A 23,723-nucleotide genomic window follows, 5' to 3' on the forward strand; every position below is an offset into this window, starting at 1 on the left:
CCAAGAGGGAAAAGAGCTGTCAGTTACAGTGCAGGAGGTAAATGAATTTTTTCTCTTGTCTACTGGTAAGACAGCCTACAATTATGGTTCTGGGATGAACAGAGCTTAACTGCAGACAAATTTATTCTTACTATGTCCCTAAATTCACTCTGCTTTTGGAGATTTTGCTCTGGTGAGACCCTGTTCTCTAAAATGCTTGAAAGTGAGGAACAGACAGAATCTCTCTGCTAGGGATGTAGTTATACTTTAGTAACCTTCTTCTAGGTCTGTTTATGAGTCTTTGTATATACTGTACATGTCTTTTTATATCTGCATACACATATGCATGTGAATGTGTGTTCAAGATTTTGGAAATACTTAGTATTTTTATACATACTAGTGTTTACATACTTTGGAAATAATCTGCGAAATGGTTTTTCATCCCATTCACTTCCTTTCTTAGTCTCTTGGAAACTAGTCTCCTATAAGACAACCAAAATCATCGTCTTCTTCAAGGACTGTACTTTGTGACATTTCACACCATAATTCACCTTAGTCAATCTGCAAAAGCAAGCATTAGTAGACTTTGTTTCACAATGCTATACATGTGTCCAGTATCCTTTTGACTGCTGTCACTGTTTCTCCAAGTACTGGATCCACTTTACATTCCCATTTACCTTGCGGCTTCGTTATCAACATGGTTCCAGAAGCTCTTTGAAAGGTTCATATATAGGTATGCATGTACATAACAAGTACCATCAAGCCTAACAAGTTGACAGCCAACTATGTCTGTCCCTAAATATATGTCACAGACACACCATACCAACTTTAAAAATAAAAAAGGTAATATGTGCACAGAAAAACAGCCCAAATCATATATATAACTAGTGGAGATTATCACTAGTACTTGAGTTGTAGCCCTAGACCGTGATCAGTGCCTCATTTGGCAGTAGGATCTTTGTCATGTGAAGCAGCAGTACCTGTAGTCTACAGAGTTCCCATTCTGCATGAGTATTTCTAACATTTACTCATCCAAATGTTGTTCATCCAGAGACTGCAGAACTGTTTTACCCGTATGCATCAACACACAGTAAAATGGCAGTCAGGCAGCATCCTGGGGAGACACACACACTTCTCATGCAGGCAAAGAACTGGCATTTTCACAAACTTCTGAAGGACTTATTCTCCTCATTTCACAGCTAAGGCAAATGGGTTGCTGAAGCTATACTTTAAAATTTCTTTATTATCTTATGTACACACGTTTTCTTTAAAAGGTGCTGTGCAGATGAAGGGGGCTATTCATGTGTCTTTCTCAGTTTATTCTTTACTTTTCAATTTTTCCCAATGATTTTTTGATGGCTTGCAATTCCCAAAAGCCAAAATCCAGTATGTAAAAATGCTTTTGAAAAGATGTATCAACTTCTAATGTCAAATTCAATAAGCCCAGCTAACACAATCACATTCCATTACTATATGAAGAGAAAAGGCAAGGATGCTCCAAATTTCTACTATTTTCAGAGATGTTTTGAGTTGAAAGTTGAGTATAAGTTATTCAAGTGTTTAGAATCCATATTGATATTCAGAAAGTGGACCTCACATAATGATCTTTCTATCCAGTTTATTTATTCTGTATCCAATAACCATTAATACACTCTGAAATCCAGGGAACTGAAGGCACAAATGTAGTTATCTTGTTTGTGGGGAAAAGCTGAATTTCAAGTCCTTAGAAAGTACCATGTTTAGTTATTGTAGAACTGCTTCTTCCATAGTCAGCCATGGTGTATTTTATGCCTTCAGGCCTGGCACAGAGTGAGGGTCTGATTTCAGGGGGCACCACTGGTAAGGAGGCATCTTGGTAGGCAAAGCTCTTCCTCAGGTTCTTCACAGCTCAGAGGACAGCTCTGACATGCAGCCATTCTCTGTGGCTGGCAATATTCCACCGCAGAGATGGCTGGCTGTAATTCCTTTACAGGTGAAAAGATGCATGCAGGCTCAATAGTACTAACCCAATCCCTGCCAGTAAACCTGGGCAAGCAAAGAAAATAGAAAAAATAAAAATTACAGTGACTTGAAAAGAATTCTAGGTGGAGAGACTGGGGGAAGGGGCTTTGATAAAATGGAGATGGGTTTAATTGAGGTTGTTACAAAAAATTTATTCATTGTCACAGTAAATTTATTTATTTTAAGAAAAATATCAGTACTTTATAACAAAAAATCTTATCTTGAAAAGAAAAATAAACCATTCTTATTTTATTTACCATGTGTTTCCCAAATTAAATTAATCAGGAAGGATTAAAGTCTCCTCTCTTAAGACATTAAAAGATAAATGTTGAATTCTAAGCTTATAAACATCCTTATCCTGGGATCAGGAGGATTTGTGAATAAAGCCAGTACTGTCTGCCAAATAGCAAAAGGAATTATTTTTAAATGTCAAAGGCCAGGATTCATTTAAGTTGAAGTTGGTCTAGAGAAACAGTCCCCTTAGGTACCTAATTTAGAAGATAATTGATTATTCCCTAGAGTTCCTTATTCCTTTCTTCAGTGTCTTTAAAGGAAACCTAGAGTGATCAGCTTAATCTCAAATACGGAGCTTTAAATATGTATGTTAGGACAGGTGTTTTCCACTCCCCAAGATTTTAATAAACTTTCCCCCTTTTTTTTCAGTCATATATTATTTGCAGAATATAAAGGTTACTTTCCTCCTCCAAATCCCGTTTGCACTGTGTTTCACTTCAGTCAAAACATTTCCTCTGCTGAATTCACTTTCTCATCTGATGCAGTGAAGCATTAAGCATCTGCTTGAGTCAGACCTTGTGAATACTTCTACTTGAGGCTGAGAACTATTCTACATAAAGTTTACATTTTTAAGTTCTTTGCTGAAAGATGTTTATAGCATGGATCTTGTTAAGAAACCAGTCCAGACAGTTCACATTTTGTTTATATATGCTTTATTCAGCTCTTGGTCTGATATATGTACTGCTCTTTCTCAGAGTGGATGTATATCTATTAAGTGCCCATCCTGAAGCAGGATGAAGATTCATTTTGAGAATGAAAGGTATGAGTTTTGTAAAAAATATCCTATTATAATGATCTGAAACTAGTTTATTGTGCTGTCTCCTTATAAGAGACACTTCTAATTTCAGTGGTCTTAGTTCTGAGTTGTATGAATGTGAAGAGTATGAAAAGAATGAGATGTGAACTATTGTACGCTGATGCAGTAATTGAACTAATGCTTTATCGTAACAGATACTCTGTCAGTCATTTGAGGCTTTCCATTATATATATTCCTTCAACAATTTTTCAGACAGTTTGCATGAAGTAACCAACATTACAAAATTGTGTCTGATCCCTGGGAAATCACTGCTTCTAGCAGACGTTTGAACTCAGTTAGCAAAAGTCCCATCTCCCCTTCTACATTTGATTTTAGTGTCTTAATAGATGTCTTGACAAAGGCAAATAATGGAGAAAGATCAGATGCTGTAGAGGATCCACACAGTGCTGGTTTGATTATTTAAGAGAGTACAGACTAAGGCTGAATAATTATTCAAAAGATAAATCATCTGGCCATGTAATTAAGTCAGAATTCCAATGACAATAAAGGTACAGTTAAATTCTTATTAATGCTTGAAATTTGTGAGAAATGTTATTATTTTTAATTAACATTTTAAATTATAACTGTAGCAAATAAATTAGATATCAGTTTACATACTTCATAAACATCAGCATTTTTAGTTAAGCTCACATTTAGAATAAAGTTCAGCCATGGGTATTACTGGGTACAATAAGAGTGACTGATAGCACAAGCTGTATTTCCCCTCAGATTCTTTCATCATGATGATAATGAAATTAGAATAAAATTCCCTTTCTTTTTCCCCTTCTTAAGTACTATCAGTACTTAATAAATATCAAACAGTCTCTCTCCAGATGTGGCAAGCTAGACACTGATAGGTACTGGATAATTTTAATATTAACATCACTGTGCCTCACCTTCCTATCTCTAAAATACTGGCAATTTTCAAGCTGATATATTCACCATGATTATAGCTTGCTCTGGTAAATTCATTATCTGATGATGCTATGAAGTACAAAGCAGAAAATTGAATCCAGAAGCTCTGTAAGCCTTTAACTAAATATCACACATATAAATATAAGAATTTAAAAAGCTGTGCGTAGCAACATAACAGTCACTTTAAAAAGTCAGTTTCAAGCAGAAAATGTCTACATAGTTTGCCAAGTAAGTTTATATGCTTCTTAATTTTCAAGAGTTTTTCAGTCATCAAGATGAATAAAAATGGTTATGAAGATAAGAGAATTTGCTGCCCCTTCCCCCTTTTTTTTTTTCTCTCAGACACTAAGATTAAAGAAAAATACTTGCAAGGTTTTTCAATATACCATTAAATGAGGAATGATGATGGCTCTCTTAGATTTGCTGTGATTTATGTGTTATATAATACCTGGAATTACAGTAAGAAAGACAGAGACACTTGAATTGGAGGTGGAATGGGAGAAATGGAATAGAAGAAGGCTAAGATGGGTGAAAATTCTCAATTAGTCCTGTGTATTTTCTTCTGATTTATTCTCATATGCTCTATTTGGAGACTGTTTTCTACCAGATATGTTCAATACCATATGCAGGGCTGTAAGTAGCCTGATCTATTTGAGATTTTGGTCAAAATGGCTAAAAATGTTAAAATTGTATCTTGAAAACATGCAAAATAATGGTCTGCATGTTTCCAAGAAGAAAGCTCTTCTATTTATTCTGACAATGTATCTATTACAATCAGAGCATGCTTTCACTATATTTGCCTGGTCTGCCTCCGGTAAGAAAGTGCTCTCCCATCCACGAAAGTGCCCTGGGCTTCTCTCTAGAGTTCCCAGGAGCTTGCCACTTGGAGTCATTGCCCTACATGACTAGCAGTTAATGCTGAGGAGTGCTCAGGAATAGGGGAATAAATTTATTTATCTGGGGAAGCAGGTGACTCAGCCAAAGCCTACCATAAAGCCCACCTCTTTTCCATTAACAGTTTCAGTGGTTTCCACCGGTATTAGCACATAGGCTACCTTGCACCTATTTGGCAGCCCAAAGCAATTTATGATTTATGAGACTAGTCAGACAAAGGACAACACATATAAACCAAATTGACCACCATATACTGTAAAAAGTATTCATCTCAGTAGTACTTTTAAAAGCAAACTAAATTAAAACATTATGCTGAAAGTTTACCAAAGTTGTTTCAGTTTTGCAAGTATTTCTAAACTCAGACAAAGGAAATTCAGCAACAGCTACACCATGGCAGTTAGTATGCTGACTAGGTTCTGATTTTCTGCTTCTTTCTCAGTCAGGTTTCCGTGCCTAGTGGTTCAATGGCTGTTTCACCACTTCCCATTAGAAAGCATTCAACACAGATAACAGATAATTCAAGGGTTAAGAAATTTTCTCTGTTATTTCTTTTAAGTTTTTCCAGTGTTAAGATTACTCAAATAAAAGTAGTGACCCGATTTCTACTTAGAACATTTACTACATCCTTCCTGAAAAAAAGAAAAAAAAAAAAAGGGAAAAAAAAGAAAATAATTTAGAGAGAACAGTTTGTGAGTGCCTCCTGAGCTTATCTGTCATGAGAACTACAAGACCTTCTGAAACAAGTTCTAGGATGATGGAAGCTATTAAGACTCATCTTATGCATTATACTGGGCATTTAGGTTGTCTCTGGGTTCAGATCAGTAAGAGTGTTTGGAAACGTACTGATTAGCTACATGAGAACCTATATTGTAGTATTCTGTGTCTTGCTCCTGTGTTGACCTGTGGCTGTCTAAAAATATGGCTGACATTTAACTGTTGACTCACAAAAATCAGCACCTTAAGGAAGTCAGTAAGATCTTGGGTAAGCAGATTCACCTGCTAGAGTGCTTGCTTATTTTCATTGATAGTACAGGGAGCTAATAACCAACCTACCTCTTAATTAAGTTTTTTCAGCTAAGGGACTGAAGTCAGAAATTATAAGCTCAGATCAGAAAGCCTAAAAACCACAAGACTCATGGCTTCTCAAGGGCTTCAACTAGAAAAGTTCCCAGCTCCACTTCAGTTTTTCAGGTTAATGGCCCACAGGTCCAGGCAAAAAGCAATCAATCCACTTCACAGCAATTCTTCTAGCTCTCTTTCTAAAGTAGAATGATCAAACTTCTTAACAACTCTCAGACAACAAATAGCCAGCCATCATCCAGCAGCTACTTTATAGTCAGCTTGTGGTAGAGGGCAAGATTCAGAAGGATCATTATTAAGGCCTGGTTCAGAGAAGCATTCAAAATTCTGGAAGAGTCAGAGACTGCTGAAATTACCTAAGGCTCTGATGTAATATGTTTATCATAGAAGCTTTCACTTTCACTAGTACATTTTTCCTCTCAAATAGCAAGCAAAAGCTGCATAGAAATATTGAGAAAGCTTCCTGTGAAAATATTACCCCAGAGAGGACCTTTCATTTTTCATTTGGTGACTGATTTGATGAAGAAACCTTATTTTTTTCCAACCAGGTTCCTTGATCCCTGTTATTGAAGATCTGTGTATAGTTCAGAAAAGGTATTCTTGTGAGAGAGGGCAAAATACCTATATGAAATCTTTTACAGTTCAACTCTTGTTAGATTTATTTATTTTTCTTATTTGTTTCTACCTTTTTATTAACAATTAGTATATTAACAAAATATTCCTAAATAGAGAGAATCATCCATATTGCAACCTTAACTGATGAGTGGAGTTTTTGGTCTGCTGCTATCAGCATAATTTGAAACCAGTTGGTATTAAACCAATTAGACTTTTTAATTGATTTTTGTGTTTTAACCAAGAAGGGGAATTCATAGATGTTCATTCTGGAAATGAGGTAAAAATTACTTTTGAAACGTTGCCAGCTCACAAATATGTTAAGTCAATACCAATTCATAAGCAAATTAATAGGGCTGATTTTATTGTAAATAAATATTGAAAATGGCTAACAACTGTGCAGTTAACAGCCCTGAGTTGGTAGTTATTCAAAGAGCATCAGCAATAAATTCTAAAAATAATGAAAGTGTTCAGAAATAAATAGACTTTTTAATAATGACTTTTACACTGCCCTCACTGGTTAAATATTTTTCACCTTAAAAAAAGTTGTTACAATGACCTTATTATCTAAGTATGAAAGAAATTAAACTTAGTCTGTGTCTTTGAAAACAGGCCTAAATGCATTTGATTAAGCAATCATATTTCAAATTGCAAAAAAAAAACCCAAAAGGAAATAATTTCTGGTTGATGTCAAATAATATATTTTGGTGTGGTGTTCCTTTTTTTTTTTTTTCATATGGGAAACAAAAGCTCTTAAATAAAATGCCTGACTACACTTTTGTTTTATACAAGTTGATAAATACTGTTTTACTTTGAGCTTTTTTTTGTGTCTTGGGAAAAAAGATTTTGTTCTCCATATTAAACTGAGGTAGATTTTCAGTTGAAACATCATTTTGAAATGGCAAATGGAAACACCTAGCATTTTTCTGATTTTCTATTGATTTTTTCTAACTTAAACACGATGAAAAATTCCAAATGAATTTGTGAATTGGTTCAGGCAGATGCATTTTCCATTCAGAAAAGCTTTTGCCTGAAGAGTTTCCCTCAGCTACAGTCCTGAATAATGCATTGCAGAAAGCTTTGCCCGTGAGAATACAGGCAATTGTACATTTCACAGATGTTCCTCAGGATACAGTCCCTCCAGAGCTCTCTTCAGAAGAAAATCCCACTGTAGTCCTTAGAAAGCTCAGCACATGTTGTTTGGAATTGTGTCCAGCTGCTACACTAGGGGGTAACTGAAACCAAGGCTCCATCTACTCCCTACAACTTCTTATCCTATTTTTCAGTGGAACACGGCAGCTTGAGGAAAAGGCAACAGAACTATTCAACCTCCAATCCGAAACTAACTCTGGTCCATCCAGCATCGTATATTGTTACAAGAACCAGATTCTGTTTCATTTCTCTCATACAAGCACTGAAAAGTAGTCCAAGGTGAGAAAATCAATGTCAGGACTTTGAAGCAGAGCCCATCTTACTGCATTTCTTTAAATGAAATAATCTATGAGATCTCAAAACCTCTTTCCTATCCAAGCCTGGCCACTCCTGTAGCATCAGCTACTGTGCTTTGATGTAACCCAGTCATTACCTTTGAAATTTCTTTGGAGATTGTTCCCCATGTAACCCACATCTCCTCTTTATTTCAGAGCATGTGCACAAGGTAAGGCACAACTTAGATTCTTGATTTTGCCTCATTTTTCAAATGATAGGTACTCTTTTGCAGCACTTCTGTTATTCTGAAGAAACAGTTACAAAACAATATAAAACTTCTGGAAAATCTAAACACATCAAAAAACTGCTTACCAATCTTGCATTTGGATAAGGGTTATTTTTCTGATTATTGCATATGTCAGTAGAATGTCTTTAGTGAAAAGCAACATGGAAATTCTTGCAGGACTAATATTTTCTGGTCTACTAAGGTTTGGAGAAGACAATGACATGACCTGGAGGACTTTTACTATTAGGACCATACAAAATTATTCTTTTGCCTAAATTTCATTTAGCAGACTCCAGACAGTCCACTAGGTTAGCTTAACCTTAAAACCAAACATACAGCCCAGATCCTCAGGACCATTTATGTTCCCAATCCAGATCAGTGTTGAAACATTTTCAAGGATACGGGCCTGTATTCTCAGTATAATGACTTCTTCTAAATGAAGCAAAACATGAAAGAGTTGTGAGTTGTTCAGCCTGGAGAAGTGAAGGCTCCCAGATAACCAAGGAAGAAAGTTCCTGGCCTATAATATTTGTTGTTCACAGGGCACCTCTCAGCCTGGTGCTCTGTGAGTAGGACTGATGGCTTCATCTCCTTACCAGGTTCCTAAACCTTTCTAGTCTGGAACAATGGGCATGCATCGTCAGCAGAGACAGCAGCTTTGTTTCTTCTACAGTAGCCTTATTGTTAGATCACTTGTGCAGATAATCAATACTTGGATTCGTTTCCCTCTTTGCTTGATTCCAAACTCTTGTCATCCAGACAGAATTATGCTCAATAGAAGCAGTTGTGTCTCAATCTTTCCTGCTGTTGCTTCAAATTGCTTTTCAAGGCAGCTAGTTGGATTACCTTTGAAGACAGGGAAATGTACAGGTTGTAGATGCTCAACTGTGGCAAAGCTGATGTGTTGCTAGGCTTGTCCATCAGGAGTGATTGTAGTATCTTTGGAAATTTTAACATTACAGCAAGGTCTGGGTGAGGGCTTTGAGAATATTGGTTTTGGATTTAAACAGCTACATAATTTGTAGCTTTGCTTTAAGGGACTTGCCAAAGGTCAGATGGAGCTCAAATGGCAAAACAGGGACAAAAAGCCAAATTTCAGCAGAGCACACTCTCTCCCAGAGATGTTTGGTCCCAGAACTTTATTGTTTTCTGGCAATATATCCTCTCATGTGCTGTATTGTACAAAACTCAACATAATAACCTGCAAGGAAGGAAACTACAGGGTCAATGCTTCTTAGATGCTGAGATCCACTTGAAACTAAAATCCTGAAACATTATCTCTAGAATGCTTAGTTATGATAATATTAGAAATAAATAAATAAATAGCTGTATATTGACAATCTTTTAAAGGGCAAATCTATGCAGCACAGTTACTTGCTATTTTGTCTCTGTGAAACAATTCTGACGTCTGTCTTATGCTGCTACTTGTACCCTGATGGGAAGTATATTGGCAAAGGACCAGTCAAGCCATTTCACAATGTCATTTTCATTGCTCTGAACAAATTTTCCCAATAAATGCGGATACATCCTCATCTAGGTTATTAAATTAGTCTCCCCAAAAGGATCAATAAAAAGAAACACAAGTCCATAATCAGAAGTTATGAATTTTATAATCCTTTTAACTACAATAACAATCTTTTAGAAACCACATCTATTTAAGACTCCAGGGAAAAGAAGGCAGGCATGGGTGTATGGGTCAGTTTTTCTGGGAGACTTTCCAGTACCCTGAAAACAAGCTACTAGCAGTTTTAGGGAAACTGTGGAGATAACAATGGCAAAAGCTACTTATCCTTTATTTATCTAACTTACAATTTCAGTCTTCCAGACCGTTTCCATTGCAACATCCCTTGGAATGTAAGTTATAGACATTTCAAAAAGGTGCAGAAAGACACCACTGAAAGTTGAAAGGGTTGTCTTACCTAGCTGACTAAGTCCAAAGATTAGATCCTTCAAATACTGGCTTGTCTAATTTGAGGATGTCTAATAAATTAATCATAAATGAAGGTATTTGTGTTTCTGAAAATACAGTTTTATTATAACAAGTGTCACTTTCCTAGTAACTGCTTCAGTCTTGATGCTGTTGCTGGGACCAAAGCATACAGATAAGCCATATCAACCTGATGAAATTCATATCTAAGGCGTTTTTCAGAAAGCTGGTTTCTCTCGCTGGTTTCCGATTACCAGCTCTCAAGAGAAGATGGTTGAGAGGGTGACTTCTGATCTGAATTTGCCTGAAATAAAGATCTTACATTACTTGTGAGCTGAATTATCCAACTTTCCCCTTCCAATTTTTATCTTCTACCTCACACTTAGGTGCTTAACTGAAGGACTCCAACACATTGGTTAAAACATAATTAAATATCTAAAATAATAAAAATGTGGAATAAGACATTTTCCTTGACATAGTGGATCAAAGATGTGAAATAAAGCATGCTAATAAATCACAGCTAACAGACAGAAATGTGCAAGGTTCAGAGGCTGAACAATATCAGAGACTGGACTTTGAGACAATAGTGATCTTTCACAGTCCACATCACAGGACGCTTTCAATACATTAACTACTTCTGCTTCGCTGCCACCTGAGACTTCCAGAGGGCAAACTTTGACCTGCTCAGAAGACTGATTGACAAAGTCCCTTGGGAGGCTGCCTTGAAGGATAAAGGAGTCCAGAAAGGTTGGACACACTTCAAGAAAGAAGTCTTAAAGGCACAGGAGCAAGTTCTCCCCGTGTGCCAAAAAAACAGTTAGCGGATTAGGAGACCAGCCTGGCTAAACAGGGACCTTCGGCTGGACCTTAAGAACAAAAAGAAAGTCTATGACCTTTGGAAGAGGGGACAGGTCACTTATGAAGTCTATAAAGATAAAGTGAACCTATGCAGGGTGAAAATTAGGAGAGCCAAAGCACAGCTAGAGCTCAAACTCGCTATAGCTGTTAGGGATAATAAAAAATGTTTCTATAAATTCATTAACAACAAAAGGAGGATTAGGGAAAATCTCCATCCTTTATTGGATGCAGAGGGAATCTTAGTAACAAAGGATGAGGAAAAAGCTGAGGTTACTCAACACTTACTTTTTTCAGCCTTTAGCAGTGGAACTAGCTGTTCCATGGATATACAGCCACATGAGCTAGGAAACAGGGAGGGGATGCATCACAATTAAAGAGGAAGTGGTCAGAGACCTACTACACCACTTAGACGCACACAAGTCTATGGGACTGGATGGGCTACATCCAAGGGTGCTGAAAGAGTCGGCAGACATGATCACCAGGCCACTTTTCATTATTTATCTGAAGTCCTGGCTAACTGGAGAGGTCCCAATGGACTGGAGAGTAGCAAATGTAACACCCATCTATAAGAAAGGCAGAAAGGAGGATCTGGGAAACTATAGACCTGTCAGACTGACCTCGGTACCAGGGAAGGCCATGGGGCAGATCATCTTGAATGTTGTTAGAAGACATATAGAGGATAACCAGGAGATCAGGCCCAGTCAGCATGGGTTTATGAAAGGCAGGTCCTGCCTGACGAACCTGATCTCTTTCTATGACCTGATGACCTGACTATTGGACTAGGGAAAGGCTGTGGATATTGTCTATCTGGACCTCCAAATAGCATTTTACACAGTTCCCCATAGAACTCTATGGTTCTATTCTATGATTCTATGATTCTCAGTTTCATTGTTGATTTATCTGTACAAACTACTTGCCTTTATTGCAACTCATTCCTTCAGTTGAGAAATATATTTGAATAATTTCAAAATCGCTTTAGATAAGAATGATATTTCTTGAGAATCTAAGGTAAAACACCCATCAGATTACAGCATTAAAAAATCATTTGATATAATGATTTTGTACTCTGCCACAGGATTACCTGAAAAAACCAGATAGCTTTAAATATTATACAGTAAGTAGCTGCTGCAACTGCAAAGGTAGAAAGATACAACAAAGCAGTCAGGACAGGGAATTGATTAGTTACATGTCGCATAACAACCCAAATTTGATGAGCTAAAAAACTTCTTCTAGACCTGAATCCAGCTCAGTGAGCTGATAATCTACAGGAAAAAACAAACTTCAAACATTACTTCTGTCAGTGAAGCCTAGGAACTGGATCATCCTTCATAAAGAGAAGCAAGGTGAACAAAGTGATTGAAAAAGTTTTTGACACCATGTATGTCTCTGTTTTGTTCCTGTCATTGATTGTAGATTTTATAGGTATCAGCTCTTTTCTAGGAAGCTACATCAGGTCAGATGACAGCTAGAATCAAATGTTTCCTCTTACATTTAATTCTCATAAATGAAATGGAAAACCACATAACCAACAAAAAAGTACTTTTCATCATCTAAGAATGTACACCTTCTGGTAAGTAGAGAGTATATGATTTCTCACAAGAATACCATCTGTTAATACTCTTTCACTCATACATATTCACTCAGGAAAAAAGACACTTCTCTTGAACTTTATTGTTAAAGCTAAGGATCACTGTTCCTCAGATGTATTCTAGATATACCTTTGGCAAATATCTAAAATGTATTACCAAGTATGAATAGCAAATGCTTCTATGCTGAATCAATTGTAGCTAATGTCAGTAATATAATAATAGAAAGCACGTTTTTGTCTTTTCAGGCATTCTTGAAAATGTTAGGTTCACTTACATTAAAGTTCTAAGCAATGAATTTTTTCAGTACTCTAAAAAGCACAGCATTTTGATGTTTAATTAGAACAAATGAGAGTCATTCCCTGCTAACTGAATGGGAGGTTTCATTTACAATGATCCATTAATATATTTTCTTCTGTCCCAAATGTCATCTTGTGATGTTAATTACACTGTCAGAGAATGCCTCAACGTTCTTTTATTATTGCATAACTAATGACCTGTTCTGCTTTAAGTTTTTATGTTGCTGTGGCTGGACTGATGACATTTGAGTTGAATTGTTGATCTCTTCGAAGTGAAAAACAAATGACAAGTCCTTGGTCTCTGCTCAGATGACTTCATGCTTACTTCCTAAAGCTTATAAAAGGGTCCTTGCCATGAGACTAAACATTATTAGCACCAAACTATTTCTGTTCGGTCTTATCTGGCAGTAACTATCCACTTGACTGATGCATTTGAAAAGTGAGAATTAGCAATATAGTGTCCACATCTTTTTCAAGAGATGTATTTCAAGCGTCTTTTAGCTTGCCATAAAAAAATGTTTAAAGTATGGTTAATATGAGTTTTTTGGTTTGGTTTTTCTGATCTTCAACTGTGCAGAAGTAACACAAATAATAATTAGCACCATTAATTAATAATAGAATATTTGTTGTGGGAATGAAGTTGTATAACTGGAATTTGAGAAAAGCAGATAATTGATAAGAGAATGGAATGTATATCAAATAGGATTAAGCATAACTTTTAATGTATCAAAACCACAAGGAATGTTCACAATATTCTGAAAATTTATAACTTCTTTTCATCTTGAATGCAAAGAGAACTGAGACACAGTCTCTTCCTATCTGTTGACAGTGATTATAAATTCTTTTACTAGAAGTATTACAACAGTCATAAAATATGAGATTAAATACTTGAAAATATTTTCACCTCATTAAAAATTACTAAGAATTTAGACATATAATTGATAATAATTTTAATAAAAATATTGGAAAACTTGAGACTTGCAAAGCCAAGGAAGAAATCCAATATTTGCTTGAATTGAAAACATTAAAGGAGATGACTAAACTCATTATAGTTTGGTTTGCTTGAAATTTAAGCAGGGCAACTAATAAGCAGACCAATACTTCTTTTTGAAAAATTACTTGCCATTTGTTATAAAAAAACTTTAAGTGCAAGAAAATTCAGTATAATCTTTTCAAATTTTATTGGTGACTCACTTTTCTTCTTCCTACAGATGAATTTAATGTCTTGTCTGCATTTGTCTGGTTATAACTTCTACTTGGATCTTTTTACATTTGTCTATTAGGTTGAAAAAAATCAGTATTTTTAACTTTCATTTCTTAACTATTAACTTTTCTTTTCAGAAATGAGATCTCTAACATTGGCTTTCATGCTAAAATGGATGTTTCTTTTTTTTTTTTTTTCCTTCTGGCTCTCTTCTGTGAAACAGCTCTAATTTTTCTGTATGGTCTGGAAATGAAGATAATACAACTAGTCAAAATAGCTAGCTTTGGTGGAAGATTGAAAAACACCCAGGAAATTGATGATATTTAGCACGTGTATTACGTAATCTGACACCATTTAATTCTTTTTTTGTCCTTGCCTGGTTTTCAGATATAAAAAGCCTTTATTGCATTTAATTGTTTTTTAGACTTCTTCCTTGCAAGGATGAGATTTTCTGTCTCACATACTTAGTTCATGTTCTTCATTCCTATAGTCTGACCTCACATTTAGTGCTTCAAAATATATGTTGTCTACCAATTCCCATGCAATCAGAATAAATCTATTTGTTGTCTTTATCAACCACTTCTCATTTTTACTGAGTAAACTTCTTTAAGAAAAAATATTTTTCTTGTCATATATTACTGACAAAATATGAAGAAATGCAGCTAAGAGTAACTCATAAATAATAGTAGTGAACTAGATTGACACTGGCTAATCCACTTCTCAGAGTACTATCCTAGATCTTTGATCTAAACATCATAAAATATTAGTTGGATGGTTTTAAAAGTATTAGGGGGTCATTTCAGAATGAACAGCACTAGGAGAAAACAAATCTTAAAAAAAACCAGTATAATTTTAAGCAAAGAAAGCTAAGCAGTATCCATGGAATGGCCTGTATCCAGGCATTCATTCATCAGTTTAATGAAAAAAAAAATGCAATGTATGAGCTACCCATCCACCTTGGGGCTGAAGCTGCTGTCAACTATTTAATGTAAGGTGGAGTTATCATGTCTCTTTGCACCACTCTGTCTTCAGATCCAAAGCAGAGGACTGGCTAGTGGCATTATTAAAAATAGCTCTGTGCAAATACAAGTGTAGTAACATTTCAGTTTATTTTTGTGACTGATGGCAAACAGATATTTTCAGGTGAAGTGCTTATGCTGGTACTATGTAGCTGATGTTTGTTCATTGCCAGGTTCATGTCAGCCAGTTAATTTCTTCCATAAGTTTCCATTTTCTATTTCTCAAAAACTTTCCTGTATGACAAAGAGAGCTTTGTTATGAAATGTGGCTGAAACAAAAGACAGGAAACAAATGGTCACACTTGTGCTGAGTGGTCTTCTCAGTCACATTTATGTGTGAGACATAAATATAGATATACACACAAACAAAATAATAAATATTTTCTAAAGGGTAGATTAAATTAAAAAAACCCTGACTGCTTTATAATGGGCTCTAGTGACAGCTTATGATGCATATACATAGAAAGCTTTAAAGCCAAACAATTTTATTGGACAAAGAAAACCCATTGTGGTGATCGTGATCTCATCCCGCCACCAGAAATATAACCCCTGTGGGTAGAAACTAACAGTGGTTTAGTGGGACACAGCAGTATGCCACAATTCAGTGCAATTATGAATGCAAGTATTGTGCACAATGGCATTTCAGGGGAAATTTTAATGAAAAAAATTGGAATACGACCAGGAAAAATGAATAATAATAGCTTCAGTTTTCATTCCTTTAAATATTTAAGGAAAAAAAATAACAACATTTTGTTATCATAAGTTCCCAAAGGATGCAAACGAGTGGTTCTGTTAAGTTCAATGCATTTGAAATCAAGCATCTGCCTAAATGATTTGCACCATTAGGTCTACAGACCCAGATCACTGAGTCTTAACTGAGGCAGGACAGCACTTCCTCTGCTGATGGCAGTATGTGTGTCAGGTAGGAACCTCATTTGCTGTTAGACTCCAGTAGTTAGATAGAAGGTAGAGTGTGTGTTTTTCTATTGCAAAAATTTAGTTTTCCTTCATAATGGGTGGTGGCTACAAGATTAGTAGGTTTTGGAGCTGTAGTTTTTCTGATAGTTGTGGCTGTTCTGAAAACACTGGTTCTGTTCAAATGGGTAATTGCCTGCAATTCTCCCCAACACTCTGAGCAACTCTATGCTAGCTATGTCCATCATTCTTCTTACAAATCCTGCAGGCCAGTTTCTCATCTCTCTAAAAATTGTTGACAGTGCTTTCTGGAGATTCTTGTACACGCTGCTCCTTTTTTAAGCTTTAACTCATCACGGGTATAATCATGATGAGTAGAGAAGAAAATTATAACCAGTACTAAATATGTTTCTCAGATTTTTCACTTACTTTCAGGACTTGGATCCCAAGCACAGAATTTCAGTAATTTCAAGCAATTACACCAGAATCACTGAATCACAGAATCACAGAATATTAGGGGCTGGAAGGGACCTCTGAACATCATCGAGTCCAACCCCCCTGCCAGAGCAGGACCCAAAAAACCTAGGGCAGATCACTCAGAAAGGCATCCAGAGAGGTCTTGAAAGTCTCCAGAGAAGGACACTCCACAACTTCTCTGGGGAGCCTGTTCCAGTGCTTTGTAATACTTACAGTAAAGTTATTCCTCATGTTGTGGTGGAACTTCCTGTGCTTGAGTTGGAATCCATTGCCCCTCGTCCTATCACAGGGCACAAGTGAAAAGAGGTTGTCAACCAACATATAGAAATCCAAACTTTATTAAATGATTTAGTTGTTTCTTCTTTAGCATTTGTTCCTTTCCTGAATTTTTTAGTTATAGGAATTATGCACTGCCAGAGACAGTAATCTAATTGCTACTGCTTTGAGTTTGCCTATAGTTTTCAGTGTTTACCTTATTCTTTTATTCAGCTAAAAACTTTATTCTAAATTAAAGTTTTAATGTCTTTTTCTTGCTCTCACAGTAACAGATTTTGAAAACATTGTAAAAATGAATGACACTTTAAAGTTCTTAACAGAGTAAATACAATTACTTTCCATCCTATAATCTCTACACCCAGTAAAACAAAGATAACTATGTTAATTTTGCTATGAGGAAGTGAGAAATTAACTGAAATAGTGCAGTTTAAGTAACAGAAGACCTTCCAAACAGTAATAGAGACCAACATAATTTTTAAGCAGCGTTATGCTGTCATTTAATTACGTATGTTATTAGATTACATATTTTTAAGTGTCACAACTAAAGACTACTGCTATCCAACTGCACACTTGGACCTGCAATGCATGTGTAAAAATAGAAAATAATACGTAACAAGGAGTGTAGTTCTGAAACATCCAGTGAAATCGTGGTTCTTGCACTGCACCACTGGTAGGACCTCCAAGTAAAGTAAGAAATAAACTTAAAGGAGTGATAGAAAGTAAAAAAAATAATCAATTTTCCTGAAATATAGAACAGTGAAGCATCCACAGCTTTGAGGATTGAAAAATTACAGGTGGAAAATATTCTTTTATCAAAAGTTTTGAGCTTTTCTGATTACTGCTCTCACTTCATATCTAGAAATGTTTGTACTCTGTATGATGCTTATCAGAGAGCAAGGTGTTTGACTTTTGCATTTACATGAAACCAGAAAATTTCTGTATAGTTTTGTGGCCTGTAGCTGATGTTTTATAACACCAACAAGCAAGTTTGCTGGCGCCAACAGTGAAATTATTTGTTCCTTCTTGGGGCTGCATGATCATTGCAACAAATGTAGCCTCTGGGCACCTAGAAGGTAGTTCTACTGCTTTTGTATAACCACATTGAACTCCTTGGATTCCTTCTCTTTAGTTTTCATAACCAGAGCTGCAAAATTCAACTAGGTCTGACAACTGTCATCCTATAGCATGACCTACTTTAGTGTGACATTGCCTAAGAAACAGTATGGAGTCATTAATTGGGTCCTTCAGTTCACTTCCAAGTGCCTGTGAGACAGAACACGGCTGTACTTGGTTGAAAAGGGTTTCTCAGCTGTGTGCAGTTCCTGCTCATAGCAATGTCTATTTGATGTAGGATCTTCCTGCAAAGTGAATTTACCTGGAGAAATTTAATAGACTTGTGATGACCACTGTCTGTGAAATTGACATTGGAAAGACTAACAGGATAATTCTTAGACATCATTACTGACAGGAACATGGTATTAGGCAAATTAAAGTGAAGCCTCTGGTGTTTAAGATTCCAGGAAACACAGATGTACAAAGAGGATTTCTTGCACTGGGGCAGCTTAAATGTCTCAATTATGGTTGTGTTTCTGTTACAGCAAATCTCTGACAAATGTAATTCCCAGATATTTGCCCACACTTATAAGAACATCTTTATCTTGGCAGCTGGAAAACATCTGAAATGTCCATTTTGACATACTGAGTAGAGTTAGATTTCTAATGGGATGTAATACTTATTTCACATGGGGAAAAAAAATATCTCCTGGGAGTGATGATGTGACTTTTTGTAATGCATATTAATGATGAGTGGAAGACAAATACAAAAAGCTTAGTATTTTGCATGATTCTAAATCCTTTGTAAATAGCTTGCTTGATTTGGGAATTTTTTTGAATATTTCACAAAATTTCCAGTGAATAGCAAGGGCACAGTTAATCACATAAGTAAATAATGTGCTTTTCTTCACTTCCTTTCAACACACATTTCATTCTCAATTGCTTTTCCTTTCTCAACTGTTCAGGTTTGTCAAAACATCTACTAACTTCTACTCATCCTTTTTCTGTCTCCTGAGTCTTCTTTTCACTTTGTTTGCCCAGGTTCACTTTTAAACTGAAGTTGAAATAGACTAAATCCACCAGTTACAGGTTTGCACCTACTAACTTCAGGTTTTGATTTGGCACCAGTGGTGACCCTATACTGGCCTGTGTCAGAGCTCAGGCCAGACCTGGGCTGAAATGGAACCCTGAGGTGAGGAGTTAGGCTGAATGGTGGTGGGGATCAGCATGGGGTGGCTGGGGCACCACAGCATATGGTCCTGACATGAAAGAAAGAAATGAATAAAATACCTGGTAAAGTGAAATTTCTAATAGTGAATATATATGTAGTTTTGAATTTCTCATGTTTCAGATGCAAACTGAATTTAACTGAAAAAAATGTATAAATTTTCAAAGGCAAAATTAATATTTACTTATGTGTATATATAAATCTACATGTATTGTTAAATTAGAATTTTTACAGTATTTAATTTGGATGCAATTTTTTGCTTTTCTCATTCTAAGTACTTAGAAATCCATTATTATCAGCTTCCCATCCTGTGACTGAGAAGGTGATATTAAAATGCTAAATGATAGAGATGAGTGGCCTGATTCTACATCATGTGAATTCGATAGAAATTGTTCTGTGTGCAACCAGCATCAAAGTGAATTTCCCTGCTATATCAAGAATATATTGCTTCAAGATTTATAATGCAAACAGAACCTATTCTTAATCATAAGTATTTAACTTAAAATTACTAATATATTTTAAAAAAATACTGTTTGTATGTTTTCTGTGCATTTTCCACCATAAAAAAACAAACAAAAAAATGCAAAAAACCCAACAACCAAAACCAGATGTATGCTCACCTTTTTTTTTTTTTTTTTTTTTTTCCTGAAATGTCTCATATTACCCAATCTTTCAGCTGCAAACAATAAACAGAAGATACTTATAACATCGTTTCAATACATTTTCCTTTAAGGAGTAAGCTTTTTCTGAAAATTCTATTTAATATTTCATTGCTGAAATTTTAATGTAGATACCTGTTATAAGCCTAGAGTCAGAGAGTATTTTTTGGAAAACTAAAAGTTTTCATATCAGCATGTAAAAAGATAACTCATAGTTTTGCAGCTATCAAAAATCCGTATGTGAATCTTTGGACTTTACAAGTGATCACTATTGTCTGTCACACCAGGCTGAATCATAACTCCTTCTATAAAACTCCTTGATAATCTCAGTTAGTGCAGTTCTTCTAATTTTATGTATTTTCCTCAAGACATGAGACTGTCACAAATTATGCTTAATGGCCACTGTGATGGGAACATTTGCAAGGAAATGAATATTTAAACGAGTGACTTCTCTATCACAATGTATGAATCAGATGCTATTCCCAAGACAGAACTTGAATATTCAGTTTATTTGAACTATCAGTTCGAAAGGAAAAAAGTACTGCTTTCCTTCAGCTAACATTTTTATTGATACATGTCATATGAAGCTAGAACAAAATCAGCTACAGTCTGAAAGACAGGAGCTTCATTGAGCATTCAAGATTAATTAGATACTCACCAAGATAATTAGAACAGAATAATTAGGAACCTGCAGAGAAGTGGGGTAGTTTATCCAGACATAAAATAATGGCCTCTACATAACATTAAGCATCACACTGCTGGGTCACAAAGTGAGTGAAGTGGGTGGCAGATTGCCAGAGACAGAAGTTAAAATATGGCAACTGAATACAGTCATTCTAGCCATTAATTCTAGGTGTAAGATATGTTGGCTGGCGTATAGTGCCATTTTTAGAGTAATCTCTAATAATCCTTTAATTAAAATTATGTTTAAAGTCAGCATTAATTCCATTTATAAATTTTGACATATCCATCTATAGTTCCAGTAGAGACTAGCATTGAATTTACAGCTGGTGTTAAGTTCTAGATTAAGATGTATAGGTGGGTGTCCTGGTTTTAGCCAGGATTAAGCCAATTTTTCTTTTCACTGATTTTTTTTTTCCTTCAGTAAGCTTTCTTGTAACTAGCAACTGTGTGTTCTGCTAGGCTGATAAGACAGTGGAATGTTTTTCTAACTACTGAGGCTTCAAGGTTACACCTTCACTCCACCGGCTCAGACACTATGGGGAGATCTCTGACCCCCCCTGTGGGAGGCTGAGTTAGACAGACAGCAAAATTGGCCAAAGATATTCCATTCCATATATCTACGTAGGCTCAGAGGAAGGACAGAGATCTTAGAAGACAGCTTCCTCTTTCTTCTCGCCGCTCTCTTCCGTCCATGGCCGGCGTCCGGGGAGGACTCTGCTCATCCATCACCGCCGACCCTTAGGCTCGAGCTCTCCTGACCCTCATAACTCTCCGCTTTCTCCAGCAGCGGCTCCGGGATTTCTCGGGACTCTTGCCAGTTCAGGGGAGTGCTGGGGGAGTTGCTGGGGGTGGGGGGAGGCGAGAGGCTTTTGCCCATATCTGAATATATCTGTATATAATTGTATATATTTTCTTGTGTGATTCATTAGTGTTTTAATTAAAGCTGTGTAGTTTAGTTTTCAATCCAGCCAAGTCTCTCTCTTTTTCTCTCTCTCCTTCCCTGACTGGGTGGGAGGGGGAGGGGATCGAGAGCATTGTTGTCGGACCTGAGTCAAACGGTGATAACAATTTAATTGGCGCCCAACGTGGGGCTTGATTTTAAGCCCAGATTACACATTTTCATCAATTGGGAGTGTCCAAAATTCCATCTCTGAGGGGAGGAATCCCTCAGATAGCAATGAGCAATAATTCTGCTGAGTGTTCTGACGGATTGAAAACTGAACAGACACTTGCTGCAATGAATCTACTGGATCTGTTTCCAAACCTGCAATTGTACATGTGGTATGTAGCCGAGGGCATTCTGCACTTTGTAGCTGCTCTTGTGATTCATTTGTGGTTTATTGACAGAACTGTAGCCATAGTCAACCGTATCATTACCAGCCTAGTGATCCTAGGGATGATGATACTGTTCTCTATGGGGTCACTGTATGTGTACAGTTACACTGCTAGTCCTACTAGTACAACTCCTAAAGTAAATAGAACGGTCCATGTTGGTAACAGCAATAGCTGGTTCAATTTTACCTCTCCATATTCTCTCAAGCTGAATCTCCCAGCTCTTGATGTGAATAGCATGGTTGCAGTGGGGATGTTTTTGCTGAATGTTTATAATATATTGTGGATGCGTAGGGCCAGATGTTGTTCTGCTCACTGCCATTCCCCCACAGGCAATGTTGCTGCCACTGCTGCTGCCAACACCACTGCTGCCAATACCACCACTCCTGCTGCTACAAAAACAACTGCTTCTACAAAGAAAAAGCCTGATCCATCGCGGACCAAGCTAGTTAACCCTGTGACTAAGAGCAAGGCAAAGCGCTCCGCCCTTTTCACCCGCTCCCGTCTGAGATATCCAGAGTTCCTTGAAGCAGCAGAAGGTGAGGGTGAGGAAGAAGAGGATCCTAATACAGTTGATGGAGCAGGTACCTCTCAGACAGAGGCTGACGGTGAGGAAGGGAAGGATTCTAAATCAGATGATGGAGCAGGTACCCCTCAGACAGATAAAAAACCAGACCACTCTCAGACAGATAAAAAACCAAGCCACTCTCAAGCAAATAAAAGAACAGCAGGTCCTCCTCAATCAGATGACGACGATGACCTTGCCCACCCTTTCTCTATGAAAGAACTGCGCCTCATGAGAAAGGACTTCACCCGCATTGATGGTGAGGGAATCCTTCCTTGGCTGCTCCGATGCTTTGATAGTGGTGCTGAGACCTACAATGTGGATGAGAGAGAAGCCAAGCAGTTGGGATCCCTGGCCAGAGATGCTGGTATTGACAGAGCACTTAGTAGTAAGACAGGAACTACTACCCTGTGGGACCGACTTCTTTCAGCTGTGAGAGAGAGATACCCCCACAAGGGTGACATCGGATGGCGCCGAAGCAGAACACCCACTCTCGAGAAAGCCATCACCTACTTGAGAGAGATTGCTGTGCGAGAAGTGATCTATAATAACGATGGAATCACAGATCCTGATGACGTTGAGTGTGACACACAAATGTTCCGGAAGTTTGTTCAGGCTGTACCAGCAGCGCATGCCCATATATTCTCCTTCATGGGATGTTTTGAAGGTTACGAAAGACCAACTGTACGTGAGGTAACTGTTAAAGCACGACAGTATGGAGATATCCTCTCTGATTCCCTTTACTTCCAGACCTCAGCCGTTAAGAAAATGGTTGACAGGAAGTATAAGATGCCAAATGGATGGGGAAGTAAACTCCAGACTCTTCCTAGAGACAACTGGTCACGTGTTGCAGCCATTAAGAAGAGACGTCCTGCTACGAGACAGCAGCGAGGAAGACAGGACTCACTGCGACGCCACCTGTGGTCTCTCTTGAAAAATCATTTTAGAGAGGACATGAGAGTCTGGGACAAGAAACCCACTGATACGCTCCAGTTACGTGTGCAAGAGCTTCTAAACAGAACAAAGCCAGGAGATGGTTCTTCCAAGAGGAAGGTTGCACCAGTCAACAACCAGGATGGTTCATCGAGCTCTAGTGCTCAACCTTAGGGATGCCCTGCCTCCAGCCAGGAGGAGGAGAGGGACAACCGAGTTTATTGGACTGTGTGGATTCGGTGGCCTGGCACATCAGAACCACAAAGATATAAAGCTTTGGTGGATACTGGTGCACAGTGCACTCTAATGCCATCGAATCATAAAGGGACAAACCCTGTCACTATCTCTGGAGTGACAGGAGGTTCTCAACAACTGACTGTTGTGGAGGCCGGTGTGAGCCTCACTGGTAAGGAGTGGCAAACG

This window comes from Apus apus, chromosome 5, assembly GCF_020740795.1.
Source record: "Apus apus isolate bApuApu2 chromosome 5, bApuApu2.pri.cur, whole genome shotgun sequence".
In the NCBI taxonomy this organism is placed as follows: Eukaryota; Metazoa; Chordata; class Aves; order Apodiformes; family Apodidae; genus Apus; species Apus apus.